This window comes from Tupaia chinensis, unplaced genomic scaffold, assembly GCF_000334495.1.
Source record: "Tupaia chinensis unplaced genomic scaffold, TupChi_1.0 Scaffold000399_1, whole genome shotgun sequence".
Lineage (NCBI taxonomy): Eukaryota > Metazoa > Chordata > Mammalia > Scandentia > Tupaiidae > Tupaia > Tupaia belangeri.
Genome location: NW_006159901.1, coordinates 1114223 through 1132264, shown reverse-complemented (window position 1 = coordinate 1132264; position 18042 = coordinate 1114223). Strand labels below are relative to the sequence as shown.

Below are 18042 nucleotides of genomic sequence, written 5' to 3'. Positions count from 1 at the left end.
GACATGACTAGGCTTCCCAAAGTTTGTTTATGAATACATAATTGATGAAACTTAATTTCTAGTGTCCTAGGGCATTTACTTGTTAAGTGAAAATTTAAAATGGGGTAGTATTTTTTCCCTTCATGATGTACGCAGGCTTATAGTTCCAAATTCACTATAGTACCTGTACACATATTTTAATATTTTTGTTACTGTTTGAGTATGTGTAAGCCCTGTTTCCATCACCAAATTCAATGATAATGGTTTCTGCAGCATTATTAATGTCAACATGATAGAGCAAAGTATTTTTTTTTCCTACCGTTTACTTTTTTCCCTACTTAGTTACTTCTAACTAAGCAGAATAGAGGCAGTTTTTAAGATTTTTGTTGGCTATTCTTGTTTAAAAGAAGACAAAGAATCTCTAAAAAAATTACTGTTATTTATGGTTCTAAAAATTGTGACAGTTCAGTTTAGTAGCTGCTTTTATTTTCATGTGAAAGAGGTGCTGAATTTGTTTTTCCTTTTGCTCTGATATGAAGATTCTCATGGCTTTTATGTGGAAGCTAATTGGATTATGGTTTTTAGCATTTTTAAATTATTTCAAAATAAACATGAAGCAATAGTTTGTGTTTTCACAGTATTTTGTTTTCATAAATATGTGAAAATAAGGAAGTACAGTTTTAAAGCATGGATATCGATGGTGATTAGTCATGCTATCAAACTTAAACATGAAGGATGTAATTTGTTAGTTGGGAATTTAAATAATATAAAAAGGGGGTTCGCATCGTGTTTGTAATAGACAAGATATTAAAGTGGGTCTTTAAATTAAAAATTAATTACTGTAGAAATTTTGAGGATTGACTGGAAAGGAGGATAGGAAGGAGTTTCTTTGGGATATAAAACATTTCCATATATATGCACAAACATAGATATTTTAAATTCACTGAATCATACATTTAATAACCGTGTTTTACCATATGCACATTTTACCTAAAGGAAGAAAGAAAATGGCATGTTGCACCATAAACCTTTGACAAGTTTTCCTTTATCTAAGTCTTTATTTGAAAGTTAATGCTGTTACTTACAGTGTAATATCAGTTTTTTTTCCCTTAACCTAGAACCTATAACTTTAGATTTATGTATTTCCAGACTCTCTGTATTTCTTAAAACTAGAAATAGTTCAGCATCAATGTAATGTACTTCCCCCATTAGACTTTCGTTGCTACAGAGTAAATTTTATAGAGCTTTATCATTTATAAGAAAAAAGCTGATAGATTTTTTTGTCTCTGTAAAATTATAAATATGTACTTTCTAATTATATGTAAATTTCTAAGTATATTAAAAATCTTATATATATGTGGCACATGATTTGGAGGAATAGCAAGACTTCAAAGTTGTTTAGAAAATACTGCATCTTGGAGTTTATTTTTTTTTAAATTTTTGGTCTTATATATGAAGAATTGCCATATGCATTTATTATTGTTTTAATCAACACAAACTTGGTGGCTCAAGCTACAGAAATTTATTTTACAATTCTGGAGATCACAAATCTGACTTGGCACACTGTGCTAAAATTAAAATTAAAGTGTGTCAGGACAACGTTTATTGAAGTCTATAAGGGAAATCTATTTCATTTTGTTTTCTAGTTTTCAGAATTTACCCCTATTCCTTGGATCATGATCTCCTCTATGTTTTTTTTCTTTGTTCAATGTGATTTTTGCTGTAGGACAGGTACAGATAGAAAGAGACTAGCAGTAAGAAATCACCCCTCAGGGCCATGGCCATGCCATAGTCCCTTCCCTTCCATTTTCCTCTCAGGGGTTTTGGGCATGCGCTCATGTACCCAATGTGAGTTTCACACTGGGGGCCTGGGACTAGAATCACAGTTGGCCGTGTGGGAGTGGGGCACCATAATCACTGTGCCACTGCTTGCCCCAACCTCCTTCATCTTAAAAGGCAACTAGTTTGTATCTCTTGACTATTTATTGCTCATCTCTCTCTCACTCTTCTGCTTCCTCCTCCTCCTTTTTTCTTTTTTTTTTTCCGAAGAGGTTTTTGCTGTAGGGCACTTGTGCTTACCAGAAAGACAGAGAGAGACAGAACCCCCCAGCGGGGATGACTACCCTGAAATCCCTTCTCCATTTTCCTTTCGGGATTGTGGGCATGCATGCACAGGAGCCCAGAGTGAGTTTAAGCCACTGGATCCAGGACTCAAACCATGGTCGATTACATGGGAGTCCAGTGACATAGCCATTACACCAACTGCTGGCCTCTCTCCTCCTTTTTAAAAAATGGGTGTGTGTGCGTGTGTGTGTGTGTGTGTGAGAGAGAGAGAGAGAGAGAAAGAGAGAGAGAGAGAAGGAGGGAGGGGAAGAGAGAGAGGGAGGGAGGGAGAGAGAGAGGGAGACGAGTAGATGGAAAGAAAGAGAAGGAAGAGAGGGAGAGAGAAATCAGTTTGTGTTTTTGGCAGGGTCTTGCCATTGCCATCCTCTATCTCAGCTTTCCAGTTAGCTAGAATTTCAGGTGTGCACTAACTTTGCCAGGCCTGTTTCTGTGGCTTTGGGATCCTAACCCAGGTTTTCAATGTGACCTCAGCCTGACACAGCAGTGCTCTGCTGCTTATACTACCATGGCTGGATGATTCCCTCTTCCACTTTTAAGTGACCTTGTGGTTACTTTGGGACCAGTCTGATAATTCAGAATAATCGCAACATCTATTGATTAACAAGCCACGATTTCATCAGAACTTCAATTCTGCTTTGCTAGGTAATGTAATATAGTCATAGGTTCTGTGGATTAGAGTGTTGACTTTTTTTTTTTTTGAGAGGTTTTTGCTATAGGGCGCATGCGCTCGCCAGACAGAGAGAGACAGAGAGATAGAAAGCAGGAAATCACCCCCCAGGGGGGATGGCCATGCCGCAATCCCTTCTCCTCCATTCTCCTCTCGGGATCTTGGGCACGCACGCACACATGCCCGGCGTGAGTTTAAGCCACCGGGTCCGGGACTCGAACCGCGGTCGACTACGTGGGAGTCCAGCGACATAGCCTTTACGCTAACTGCTGGTCCTGAGTGTTGACTTTTTATTTTGTTTTTGAGAGGTTTTTGCTATAGGGTGTGTGCGCTCACCAGAAAGAGACAAAGAGACAAAGTGAGAAATCACCCCCCATGGGGATGGCCATGCTGCAGTCCCTTCTCCATTCTCCTCTTGGGATCTTGGGCACACGCACACACACACACACACACTCAGCGTGAGTTTAAGACACGGGGTCCAGGACTCGAACTGCGGTTGACTACACGAGAGTCTAGTGATAGAGCCATTATGCCAACTGTTAGTCCTGGGTGTTGACATCTTTGGGATGACTTTTTTTTTTTTTTTTTTTTTTTGGTCTCACCATGGGAGTAAACATATTCTTATATAATTGAAACATGTGTAATTTGATACAAAGAAATTAAGACTGAAATTAAGTTTATTTTTCATGCAGTTTTAGTGATGTTATTATCTGATATCCCAATTGGTAGAATTTTTACTGTTGGATCATTGGAAAAGTCGTGACATATTTTTGCGTATAAAACCATAGAAAAATATGTCATAACTTTAGTGACCCAATAGATTATGTTAGGATAATTTTTTTTGTGTGTGTGGCTTTTTGAAAAATAGCTTGTCAGCCTTCTGAAGTCATATTTATTGGAATTATATTAATTAACAAGAGATCTTATCTGAATCCTTTCTATGTAGGAGGACCAGGTTGCTTAAGAAGTTGACATGTATACAATATATCATAAGCCTTAGGCATGTTTAATCCTTTTTTTTAGCTCTGTTAACTCAAGTTCTTGTCTTGGCATATATTGTTGAACTGCTGCCCTGTTGAGGATCTTTTCTGAAAGATTGATGGAAAGGATAGGAGAACCAGTTAAGAAGTACTGATGCATAATATTTATCTTTGAATAATATTTTCATGCTAATTAAAGAGCAAAAATTAATTTATTCTCTGCATGTTTTACTTCCACATACTGATACCATTTATTTATTTTCTATTTATTTTTATCTTTTCATCCACACAACTACCCTCCTTCATTTTCTTGATGCTTAGGAGGACTGCATCCATGTTTTAAAGCCAATCCTGTCCAAAATGTGAGATTTTTTAAGAAAGTGTATCTAGTTTTTTGATACACAAAAGGAAAATTATACTATGTATCAAAGACCAAACCCATAAATTTGAGTGTTTTCTGGGGAGCTTTCTGGTGATCATACCAGGTGGAGCTAGCCTAGGATTGCAGATTTTAAACTATTTAGTACTGTGTACTTGCAGATGAAAGTTATTTTTTAAAACTTATGTGTCTTTAAAAATAAGCAAAATATTTATGCATAGGAAATATGAAGTTTTTTGATTGATTTGTTTATAAGTAAGCCCTTTTCCAGTTTTAGTTCTGTACATTTCTGCTCAGCTCTCTCATTTAAATTTCCTTTTGAATTGTTAGCATTTGATTTTTTTATGTTTTGTTAGAATAATTATTCAGGTCAATCTGACATTTATATTGTAGCCTTCTGGAATTGATAATGCTGATTTCTGTGCTGATCACAAAATGTTTAATGTATGAATTAATGAATAAATGAATTTTCACTTCATTAATATTATGGTCTTGACAGGTTAATGATAAGAAAAATTGCATTAGCTGATAAGCTAAATATATGAAAAAGGATTTATTTGGAGAACTGGCACACATGATTATGGCAGGTGAGAAGTCCCATTACAGGCTCTCTACAAACTGGAGATCCTGGAATGCTGGTAGTGGGGTTCAGTCCAAGTCTGAAGACCTCATAAATAGGGAGACTGATGGTATAATTCTTAGTCTAGGGTAGAAAGCCTGAGAACCTGAGGGTCTTGAGTCCTAGAGTTCAAAGGCAGGTGAGCCTTGAGTTCTAGTGTCCAGGGCAGCAGCCAAAGTCTGTCCCCATCTCTAAAAGAAACCTGTATTTGTTCTTTCTATCCTCTGCCAATGGGATGGTTTGCTCTCATTCTGAAGATGGATCATACCTAGTCCACTTAGATTTACATATTAATCTCTAGAAACACCCTCACAAACATACCCAGAATAATGCATTAGTAGGTTTCTAGGTATTCCTTAATCCAGTCAAATTGACATCCAAAGTTCCCCATCACACAAGGTATTTTGCTCTTTGTTTTGACCTGTTATGTACATTTTGACGTATGTTGGCTTTATTGATTTAAAATAGAGGATGTTTTCATTCATCAGGGTAATTGGACCAACAAAATTTTATCATGAGAAATCTGGTCTGGGCTGCCTATGTAGCTCAGCAGTGTTTACATAGAGGCAGTCAGATCTCACATGACATACTGTGGTTCAAATCCCAGCCCTGGTGGCTTGAAAAACACAATGGTATACATATGTGCATGCTCAGAATCCTTATGGGATGGAGAAATGGTGGAAAAGGCTTACCTTGTGACCATGCTCCTTTCGGGGTGCTTTCTCTGCCTTTCAGTTGAATGAATTCATACTCAGACAATTAAAAAAAAAGAACCCTCCAGATTCTTCATATAAGGATATCATCACACTTAAACATCATCACCTAGATATCTCAATGTTACTATAAAAGTACATGGGCTATTTTTCTGTATTTACAGATATGTACAAAGAATGTTTTTGATCCTAATGGTTTAGTCCATTTTTGAAAGTATTTCTAGTAGATCTGTGCCACACTGAGTAATGTATAAGGAATAAAGATTTACTTAGCTTAGTTTTGAATGTCCAAGATCCAGAGACCTTATCTTGTGAGGTCTTCCTGTTGGTCTGGACTCTGCAGTTTCAAGGCAGCACAGAGTATCAAATGCAAGAGCTAGTGTGGGTGTATGTCTGTATCTGTGTGTCTTGAGTCTGTCCATCTGCTCTGGTCTCACTCCCTAACCTAATAAAACCCATTAATATTCAGTCATGGGGCCCCCCCACCCTGATGATTTTATCCAATTCCGGGTACTTTCTAGAGACTACCTCTTCTTAATCCTGTAATCGCCTTTCTTGTTCCCTCACATTTTTTGGTAATTACTAGAAAGTGTATTTGCTCTCTAGAGAGAGAAGGAGAAAGCATCCCCTGTGAGGCATGATCATGCTGCAATCCCTTCCCCTCCATTTCTCCATTCCCTCAGGATTTGGGTGTATGGTCAGATGTGCCTGGCAATTTTTTTCAAGCTGTTGGGACAAGGATTCAAACTGTGGCCCACCATGTGGGATCTGGCTTCCTGTACACAGAGTTTAACCACTATGTTAAAGGGCATGCCTAGTTACCACTCTCTTCATGAAACAACCAAAATTCATCTCTTTCTCAGTAACAAAATATACTCACTTCTTCTCCATGGTCCCAGATGCCTTAATTCTTTCCAAAACACTAAAATATTTGAAGTTCAGCCGTGAGATTGTAAAATCCAAACAAAATGTATGCTTCTAGAATGCAGTGGCAGGATGGGCATAGGGTAGAAATTCCTATTGTGTAAGAAGAAAGGACTACTAGACTCCAAACAATTCTGAAACCCAGGAAAGCAGACATTGCATTTAATACTCCAAAACAAGCTTTTACTCTGTGCTACTTTCTGGACACACGCTTGGCAAGGATTGGGCCCCCAACGCATCTAGCAGTTATCCTTCCCCCAACCTTCACAGTCTCATTCTGCGTAGCTGTTTCAGAGATTGGAGTTTCATGTTTATAGTTATAGGCTGACCTTGCACATGGTAAATCTTTAGTTGTGATATCTCTAGGGTCTCCCTACCCCTGTAGATCCATTAGACATTGCCTTGGTGATAATTCTGCAGCAGCTTTACTGCCAAATTTCCACTTAATTTTGCCCTCCTGTGGGCTCTCTGCAGTAGCTGCGTAACTGTGACAAGTCTCTGTTGCCTGCACTCTCAGCGGTCCAAACATTCTTTTAAATCTAAGTGGAGGCTGCAGTGCCTCCACAGCTGTTGAATTCTGCCAGCCTGCAGCATTACCACTCAGCGAATGCCAAAAAGGTCTGCCATTTGTATGTACTGAAGCTGTGGGCAGAGCAATGATGATCTCTGCAGCCCCTTGAATTATAACCTGGGCCAAGGAACTCTGCATTAGGATATGAAGAACAGAGGACTATAGCTACATGGGGCAGTGAGGATACTCCTAGGTAATCCCCTGAAGCCATCCTACTCTTCTAGATTTCCAGGTTCTCGATAGGAAGGAGCAGCCCTAAAAATCTCTGAGGTGTTCTCAGGGTTACTGTTGACTGTCTTGATGAATAGCTTCTTGTTTCCTTTTATTTGTGCTAATCTCTTAAGCAAGCTGTCTCTTGGTCACACCTTCTCCCAACATGCCTGTTTTTTCTTTTTTTGGAGAGGTTTTTGCTTTCGGCCGCGTGCGCTAGCCAGACAGACAGAGACAGAGAGATAGAAAGCGAGAAATCACTCCCCAGGGGGGATGGGCACGCTGCAATCCCTTCTCCTCCATTCTCCTCTCGGGATCTTGGGCACACATGCACATGCGCCCGGCGTGAGTTTTAAGCCACTGGGTCTGGGATGCGAACCGCGGTCAACTACGTGGGAGTCCAGAGACATAGCCATTACGCTAACTGCTGATCTATTAATAAGCTATTAATAGTAACCATGGAGCTTCTATATTTTGCTTAGAACTTTTCTAAGTTAGGCATCACTCATAAATTTGGTATTCCCCAAAGTCTTTAAGGATGTGGAATACATCCAAATATTTTGCAAAGGTGTAATAAAGATGACCTTTTTTTCATAATTTCCAATAAGATAGTCTTCATTTTCTTATGGGACCTCCTCAGAATGGCCTTTGCTATTCCCATTTCTACCAGCATTATAGTCATAACCATTTAATAGTACTTTAAGAAGTTCCAAACTTTGTCTAGTGTTGTAATTTTTTTTTTTTTTTGGAGAGATTTTCACTGTAGGGCACGTGCGCTCGCCAGACAGACAGAGAGAGACTTAGAGACAGAAAGCGAGAAATCACCCCCCAGGGGGGATGGTCACGCCACAATCCCTTCTCCTCCATTCTCCTCTCGGGATCTTGGGCACGCACGCACACGCGCCCGGCGTGAGATTTAAGCCACCGGGTCCGGGACATGAACCGTGGTCGACTATGTGGGAGTCCAGCGACATAGCCATTACGCTAACTGCTGGTTCCTAGTGTTGTAATTTTCTTAACCCTAACCAGAATCTAGGCTTTTCTTGGCCTGCTGCTCAAAAGAACTTTTCCAGCCTTTATCTGTTGCCTGGTTACAAACAGCTTCTACATTTTCAGGTATTTGTTATTAATGACAACTCAACTCTTGGTTCCTATCTTTTGTTTCTGTGGTTTCATTGCCTTTTTTTAATAAACCCACCAGTATTCAGTCATGAAAGGCCCAGCCTTGATTACCTTATCTAATCTTAGTCACTTCCCAAAGATCTAATAGTCCAATTCAGTTTCTACCTTCTAAATACTTTCACAATATAACCAAACCAAATTTTGACACATGAATATTTGCAGGAGAAGGGGGAATTTAAACCGTAGCGGTCTTTTTTTGTTTTTGGGGAGGTTTTTGCTACAGGGCACGTGCGCTCGCCAGACAGACAGAGAGAGACAGAGAGACAAAGCGAGAAATCACCCCCCGGGGGGGTGGCCATGCCGCAGTCCCTTCTCCTCCATTCTCCTTTTGGGATCTTGGGCACTTATGCACACGCGCCCGGCATGAGTTTAAGCCACCAGGTCCGGGACTTGAACCGCGGTCGGCTACTTGGGAGTTCAGTGACATAGTCATTATGCTAACTGCTGGTCCCAAAACCATAGCAGTCTTCTACTGTCACACTTAAACATATTTTCTTTTTATCACATATTTAGTACAGTACTTAGCATTTACTTAGATGTTTGTAAATGTTTATGAAATGGTAAATAAATGAATGAATGTTATCAGTTTCTTGAATATTTTAATCTATGCTAATCATCTTAATTATTTGTTTCTAGTTATACTTAATTATGAATTGCTTGTTTTGTTTGTGGCTTTGTGGTGTTGCATATCTTGTCTTCTCAGCATCCATTTCATCTTTTATCAGTTATTCAGTTTGAGTAAAGAATGGGTCATGATTTTCCTAAGCCAGAGAATAGAATTTCCCTAGCTATATTGATATGTGCAGACCCTAAGTGGATTCGATCTGAATGAAACCAAGAATAGCATTGTGTAGGTGTCTTGCACTAAAGCAGCCATCTTCTTACCTTATTTAAGGTAAATCAGTTTGAGAACAGAACTGACATTCAGAGGTTAATGGAGTTGACAGGGTGATAGAAAAAAAAAATGTGGCTGATCAGATTTCTTTCTGACAACTGCATACTACTGTTAGATTTTTCATTTATGGGATTTTTCATTATTAGAGAATAATTTTACTTAAAGTTTAAAACTGTTTTAGATGGTTTTTCCTTGGGGAATGCAAGCATCTTAACTGATACATGTAGTAATATTTCACTGAATTAGTTATTTGTTTCATTGAATTGATGTTAAGATACTAGAATTTTGGGACTAGCAGATGGTGTAATGGTTATGTTATTGGACTCCCATGAAGTTGACCATGGTTCAAGTCTCAGAACCCCCAGCAGCTTGAGACTATCTGCGGGCACGTGTGTGTGCGTGTGCACGCACACGCGTGCGCCCAAAATTCTGAGAGGAGAATGGAGGAGAAGGGATTGTGGTGTGGCCATCCCTGCTTGTGGAGGGGTGAGGATATTTCTTGCTTCCTGTCTCTGTTGCTCCGGTGAGCACACACACCCTATAGTAAAAAATATCTCTCCAGAAAATAAGTAAGTAAAGATACTGGGATTTTGTCATTCTGATTTTATATAACCTCAGTGATGATTTGCAGAAAGAGTTATATTTATCGCCAAGCTTTGAAAGTGAGAAAGCAAACTGCCAGGGGGAGAGAGAGAAAGTGAAAAGGTAAACTGCCAGGTTTGGGACTGTGGTCAGCCCCATGGGAGTCCAAAGCCTTAACCACCACACTGTTTGCCAGTCACCTCAGTTGTATTTGATTAAGTCACCAGGTCTAGGACTTGAACTACTTAGTTCATGTAAGATCCAACTGCCTTAATCACCATGACTTAAGAATTAATTTGTTTTAATATGTATGAAATCGAAGTATCTAACTTCCCAAATATCCAAAATAAGAAATAACACTGAATTTTTATATCAGGCACAATGGCACAAATCCCTCACAATTATGTAGAAATTTTGGAAAAGGGGCATATTACTTAATACTCTAGGAATTAAGAAGTGGCAGTCTTCACTTCTTAGATCATACACCGTAAATGTGTGTTCATTTGGGTAACTAACTATAGGTTCATTAATGCTTATTTGAAATTATAAAATCCAAACAGATAAAACTTTCTCTTCTTTTTGGAGAGGTTTTTGCTATAGGGCATATGCGGTCGCTAGAAAGACAGAGACAGACAGAAAGTGAGAAATCACTCCCCGGGGGGATGGCCACGCCACAATCTCTTCTCCATTTTCCTCTCAGGATCTTGGGCACACTCATATGCGCCCGGTGTGAGTTTAAGCCACCGAGTCCAGGACTCGAACCACAGTTGACTACATGGGAGTCCAGCGACATAGCCATTACACCAACTGCTGGTCCCATACAGTGAACATTTCTTTTTATTCTTTTTTCAGCACAAATACTGTACATGTCGGTGAAGCCAGAGATGCTATTCTATAACTTATTAGTAAATGACTTCTCTTTTTTTTTTTTGGTCAGTCAAGCATACTTTTACCTGTTTTTTTCTTCCCTTTCCCCCTTTCCATTCCATATTAAACTTTTTCCCCACATTTTATTGATTCACAGAGTACCTTTAAAAATATGGACAAAGGTAGAATCTAGTTACAAGTGACTGTAAATTTCTTTTTAAGCATTTCTTTTTAAATTAATTAATTTATATTCATTCCCTGAGCATTGTCACAGCATACAAAATGTGGTGTCTCATCCAGAATATACTGCCTAGTAGCTTTATCATATGTGTTATTGTCAATAATATTCCATTTCTAGTTACATAAATATATGTATGCATGTCTGTCTGTCTGTATGTATGTATTTTCCCCCTATTTCTCATCCCCCTGCTATTTCCCACTCTCCTCCCGCACTGTCTCAGGTTTCTACAGTTGTATTCCATTCCTTCCCCCTCCATACATTTTATTGATTCTCAAAATTTCTTAAATAATCTAACTACTTTGAACACTAAGTTCACCTGGTATATACATAACTGGGAATACATGTCTGACTTTAGGCGTGAAACTCTGAGTAGAATGAATATACTGTAAGGTAGCACATAGCTGATGCTATATAGCTTACTATGGTCATTAAAGGCAGTTTTTAATTTCAATAAAAACAGATTTAGCTTTAATAAATCAAAGAAATGCTAAGGAATTTTGTTTAAAACTTAAAGCCAGGAATTAGGTTAGGTTTCTGTTCAAATAGTAGGTACATGAACCTATCGGCAGCTCAAGACAGGACAAAAATCCTTGAAACCAGAAAACAAAGCCTAGAAGAAAATCAACAATGTTTTAGTCAAAAGTCATGGGACCAGCAGTTAGCATAATGGCTCTGTTGCTGGACTCCCATGCAGTCATCTGCGGTTTGAGTCCTGGACCCGGTAGCTTAAACTCATTCTGGGCGCATGTGTGTGCATGCCCAAGATCCTGAGAGGAGAATGGAGGAGAAGAGATTGCGACGTGGCCATCCTCCTTGGGGGTGATTTCTTGCTTTCTGTCTCTCTCTTATCTTTCTGGCGAGCGCACGCACCTTATAGCAAAATCTTCTCCAAAAAAAGAAAAGAAAAAAAAAGTCATAAAATACTGTTTCACTAGTTCAGTCTCATGTACTTCATCTATCTTCTGTTGTGATTCTATCTTCCCGATTAAATGCTGGGATATAATATTCAGCTCTAGACTTGTCTGTATGATTAAGTTGGCCATTAACTTAGTTTTTGAACTCTTATTTGAGTGTATCTATATTTAATTTTCTTGGTATAGCACTCTCTTGAGAACTTCTTGGAGATCAGGTCTGGTGCTGGTAAATTCTTTCAGGTTTTGTTTATCTGAGAATGTTCTTGTCTTTTCTTCCCATATGAAGGATAATCTTGCCAGGTACAGTATTCTCGGTTGAAATTGCTTGCTTTTCCCTTAACACTTTGAATATATTTTCCCATTCTTTCCTTGCTTGCGTTGTTTTCTATGAGAGGTCCACTGTTAGACCGATGGGATATCCTTTGTAGGTAACTTGACGTTTCTGTTTTACTAATCTTAGTATCTCATCTTTGTCTGTGGTTTTGGTCAATCTGGCTATAATGTGTCTTGGAGGTCCTCTTGAGTTGATTGTATTTTCGGTCTTTCGTATTTCTTGGGACTAGATCTTTGAATTCCTCTCTAGGTTTGGAAAGTTTTCTTGTAGGATTTCTTAGAATAGATTATCCATGCCCTTATGAGTCTCTTCGCCTTCTGCGATAATCAGTTTTCTGTATGTTTAGATGTTTGATGGTATCTAGTACTTCTCATATATTGTTCTTACTATTTTGGGCAATTTTCTCAGTCTTCGTGGTCAATTTTTCTAGGCCAGTGATTCTATCTTCTACATCTGAGATTCAATTTTCTGTCTGATGTAGTCTGATTTTAATACTTTCAAGGGAGATTTTGACCTCCTCTATTATAGCCTTCATCTCTAACAGATCCATTTGATTCTTTTCTATAGTGTGCATTTCTTCTTTTAAGTCTTGCAAGAATTTCCTCACCTCTTGGAACAACTCAGTTCCTTTCTCCTGCCTCTTCTGCAGTTCATCGTCTCTCTTACCTTCTAACTCTGTTAGCTTTGTCACTATGAATATTCTAAATTCTTTATCAGAAATTTCCATGCATTTCATTGTATTGTTTGAGGATGAAAAGAAATTATGCTTTTCCCTCGGAGAAGAGGTATTTTCTTGGCTTTGACATATTTTTTGTGAGCCTGTGGTAATTTCTAGTCATCTGTTGTATGGTGTATTTCTTCCTAATTCTTGACGTTCAATCTGAGAATTCAGAGGCATGCAGAAGGATGTGATCTGCAATCTCTCTTCTGTTCTGTTTTCACTCTTTGTGCATCAGGTTCAGTGGGAATAGAGGAATATTCTGACCCTAATCGTATTCCAATGTTTGAATCCTGTTCACTTTGACCTGTCTAGACTCTTAGTTTGTAGAGACTGAGCAACCAGTAAATAAAGATAAAATAGGAGAAGAATTAGGGAACAGGAAATTAGAAGAAAACATAGAAAAAGAATGGAAAATCCATTAGATTTTAATTTTAAATAGCAAAAAATGAAAACCACATGGTGCATATTTCACAGCTCAAGGTCCATATCCATCCTTAGATGGCCCTGGCCTGGGTTTGTGCCTTTCATAAATGAAATGGGGAAAGGCACTAATTAGTACATCATAAACAAGGGGCTTGAGAGCCCAGGGAATACTTTACCTTTAAAAAAAAATTAAGAGACTCCCAAGATATTCAGACAAGAAGCCATTTTAAGCCAAGGTGTGTCCTGGCGTGTTCAGGGAAGCTATGCTTTAGGCTCCATCTCCTAGGCTCCTGAAATACTCAGACAAGGTAGGGTGACCTTCTTCCTTTCTCTGTCTCTGCTCTCTTTCAGTCTGTCTCACACTCTTTAAATTTAAATTTTTGTTTTAAACTTTTCAACCACTTCTCCTCACCTTGAGCCTTTTCTTTTACTTGCTAATTCCAAAAGGCATTTTAAGAGCTGAGATGTGTTCTGGTGGTTTTAATTTTTACACATAAAAATTTTTTTTCTCTCTCTTTTGGGTATTTTTCTAGTTTTTTTTTTTTTCTTTTTGCTTATTTTTTTTAATCCTTACTTTCCCACTCTAAGCTTCACTCTCCACACACTGAATGTCTAGATAGCCCTAGGTGCATAATAGCCACGCATCTGAATACTTTTAGAAAATCATTTAAATCCTCACCTCTTACACTGAACATCTTGCTTTAATTTAGTGAAGAAATTTCTTTTTATAAATCTGAACACAGTGGAGAATAGATTTTGTCACAGAATGACCAGAAACAACTGTAGAGGCACAAGGTTTCTTGAGAAATCAAGAAAATATCTCTCCCTTCAGGGAAAAGAACAATCCCTCATCATCCACAGACTGGACAGTACATCACATGGAAATGTCTGATAGAGAATACAGAATATTCATAGTGAATATTCAAAGTATTCACTAATACTCATAGTGAATAAACAAAATGCAAGACCTGAGAGATAAGAGAAGGTGCAGGAGAAAAGAGACAACCCAGTTCCAGGTGTTGAAGTTCTTCCATGACCTGAAAGAGGAAATACACACCATATCAAAGAATCAAATGGAGCTACTAGAGATGAAGGCTGTCATTCAGGAAATCAAAACCTCCCTTGAAAGTATTAAAAGTAGATTAATTCATACCGAAAATTGAATTTCGTATATTGAAGGCAAACCCTCTGGTCTAGACAAAAGAACCAAAAAACTAAGTAAATAACCCAAAAAAATGAGACTAGTATACAAGAAATCCTAGACACCATTAAGCACCCAAACATCCTGATAATTGGTATCCCAGAAGGTGAGGAAATTAATAAGGGCATTGATAATCTATTCCATGACATCTTGGAAGAAAACTTTACCAATCTAGAGAGGCATGCAAATATCCAGACCCAAGAAATACAAAGGACCCCAAATAGAATCAACCCAAGAAGGTCTTTTCCAAGGTACAACATAGCCAGACTGGCCAAATCTAGACAAAGACAATATCGAAATTGGCAAGAGAGAAACATCAGATTAATTATAAAGGTTATCCAATCAGGTTATCCTCAGACCTCTCATGAGAAACAATGCAAGGGGGAACAGCAGTTAGCGTAATGGCTCTGTCGCTGGACTCCCATGTAGTCGACCGTGATTCGAGTCCTGGATCTGGTGGCTTAAACTCACATTGAGCGCATGTGGGTGCGTGCCCAAGAGGAGAATGGAGGAGAAGGGATTGCATCGTGGCCACACACACACACACACCCGGGGGGGTGATTTTTCTCTTTCTGTTTCTCTGTCTTTCTCTTTCTGGCTAGCGTAAGTGCTCTATAGTACAAACCTCTTCCAAAAAAAAAAAAAAGAAAGAAAGAAATAAAGAAAACAATGTAAGGAAAGAATGGGAAAATACATTCAAAGTGTTAAGTGAAAAACAATTTCAACCAATAATACTGTACCTGTCAAGATTATCTTTCATATGGAAAGGATAAAAACATTCTTAGATAAACAAGATCTGAAAGAATTTGCCAATAGCAGACCCACTTTTCAAGAGTTTCTGAAAGTAGTGCTCTACCAGGAAAACTAAAGACACATACAGAATTGAGACCAAAAGGCAACCAAGAAAATAACCAATTTAATGCTAGGGACAAGAAATGTCAATAACAACGTTGAATGTTAACTTCCAGGATTTAAACAGAAAGATTGGACCACAGTAACACTGCATATTCAACAGAAGAGTGTTTGAACATAAGACTGAAATAGCGAAATAGAATTTTATGACTTTTGAGTAAAAATTACTGATTTTGTTTCTTACTATGTTTTGTTTTCCCAATTTAAACATTTTACTTTCTTTAAGTTCAGTAATGCTTGTTGCATTGAATCAGAAATTGGAAATACTCATTATTGGACAGGCCTTTGATTAGAATGTCATACTTGAAGATTAACTAGTGTGCTATGCATTGTTTTTCAACAATTTGAGTAGTTGACATGTAAATACCTTCTCAAAAATATTTAAATAATATTGTCTCTCTTATTAGAGTCACAAAATTGTAAGAAATTTTGAACATTATCTTTAAAACTCAGTAGTTTGAAATTTTGAAACTTGTTTATTAACGGTCAAGAACTATGGAGTGCGAGACTGTCTCTCCCGCCATCTGCGGGTGTTGTAGAGTAATCATGGCGGACGTCATGGAGCTGCCCAGATTGCACGTCAACGCTTGTATGCTAGCACAGTTCATCGACCGGCCCGTCTGTTTCGTGGGGAGGCTGGAAAAGATTCATCCCACTGGAAAAATGTTTATTCTTTCAGATGGAGAAGGAAAAAATGGAACCAGTGAGTTGATGGAATCTCTTAATGAAGAAATTTCTGGTATTATAGAAGTAATTGGAAGAGTAACAACCAAGGCAACCATCATGTGTACATCTTATATCCAGTTTAAAGAAGATAGCAGTCCTTTTGATCTTGTACTTTACAATGAAGCTGTAAAAATTACCCTTGAGTTCTTCCAGTTTTTTCCTTTAGGCATTCTGCAACATGATTGATCTAGATGAGTTTACTTACATTTGCAAATAAGCTACATTGGAGACTGTCTTAAAGGAGGCCTCTTTGAGAGAGAGGATCCTGTGATTTCTTAAAGTTTAACTTGTTCTATTTTAAGTTTCATTTACCTAATTGTAGTTTTCCTAATTTGCAGCTTTTGATGGAACTAGTATATTGATAGTTCTCACCTAAGTTCTTTTATAAAGAATTCCTTTTACAGGATATAGTCAGAGTTGTTACGAGAACAAAGCCACTGTCTGAGTTTAGGTTTCTGTTTTATTAATAAAAATTTAAATCATTAAAAAAAAAAAAAACTACGGAATGTGGGGGGACAACAGTTAGCGTAATGGCTATGTTGCTGGACTCCCATGTAGTTGACCGAGGTTCGCGTCCCGGACCTGGTGGCTTAAAACTCACGCCGGGCGCGTGTGCACCCAAGATCCCAAGAGGAGAATGGAGGAGAAGGGATTGTGGTGTGGCCATCCCCCCCTGGGGGGTGATTTCTTGCTTTCTATCTCTCTGTCTCTCTGTCTGGCGAGCGCACACGCCCTATAGCAAAAACCTCTCAAAAAAAAAAAAAAAAACTATGGAGTGTGAGCAAAATTTTTTTTGATATGTAAAGTAAATGTTAGTGGAAATATGTAAAAATAAATATATTTTAAAAATAAATTTAAAAATATTAAAAGCACAGGGAGACACAGTGAAATACAGAGAGACAGAGAAATGGAGAGGAGGAGACAGAGGTAGCCCTACCCACTAGAAATGAATCTGGAGGGGGAAGTCTCAGCAGAAAATCTTCATTTTTGTTGAAGGAAAGCAATGTCACAGCTCAAGTTTAGTATCCATGTCAGGATGGAATAATTCTTTAAGAAAAAAATAGTAGCCTTTGATTATTTCCAAAACTTCTCTTAAAATACCTCATTGTTCTGGTTGTCTTTCTTATTATTCCACTAAAATGAATAATACTACGCTCACACATGCGTTTTAAAACTCACTCTGGGCATGTGTGAGTGTAGTAAGTGGTCTTTTTCCTTTATGTTTTGTACTTTTTTTGCGTAGAGATTTTACATGTTTTAATAAAATTGTTGCAAAGGTAAATAATGTTTTTAAATGCTATTATAAGTATTTTTAAATTTTAAAATTGTACTTGTTTTCTTTTAGTATATAGGATTTACCTGTGTATTGCTTGTATATAAAGAACTTCATTTATAATAAACAAACTACTTAATGATTAAATTCTCTTCCTAAGATCAGGTACTTACATAAATTGGTCTTTAAGTGAGGAGTTAAAGCCAGTTGTCTTATGGTGTGTCGTGGTGCCATAGGGTGTATATTTCTCAGTAGATATCACTTGATAATCACACTAGAAAAAGCATACATTAGATAAGCTCTAACTACTTTCATTGGTGAGTTCACTCATTACTACTAAGAAAACCAGTTTTAACTTAAATCAAAGAAACGCTAAGGAACTTTGCTTAAAGCCAGGAAACAGGTTAGGGTTCTGTTCAAATGGTAGGTGCATGAACCTATCAGTCTCATGTACTTTTATCTTCTGTTCTGGTTCAATTTTCCTGATTAAATTCTGGTATATAATATTCAACTCCAGACTTGTCCCTATGATTAAGTTGGCCACTTTCTTAGTTTTTGGACTCTTATTTCCGTGTGTCTGTGTTTAATTTTCCTGATACAGCACA

General features: G+C 38.0%; 1 protein-coding gene and 1 pseudogene across 2 annotated transcripts in view; both read left to right on the top strand.

Annotated features, from left to right (window-relative positions):
- JMJD1C (jumonji domain containing 1C) overlaps positions 1–18042 on the top strand; it is a 275334-nt gene that overhangs the window by 4713 nt on the left and 252579 nt on the right. The gene's annotated exons all lie outside the window — the stretch shown is intronic.
- On the top strand, positions 15904–16365 carry LOC102476079 (replication protein A 14 kDa subunit pseudogene; annotated as a pseudogene).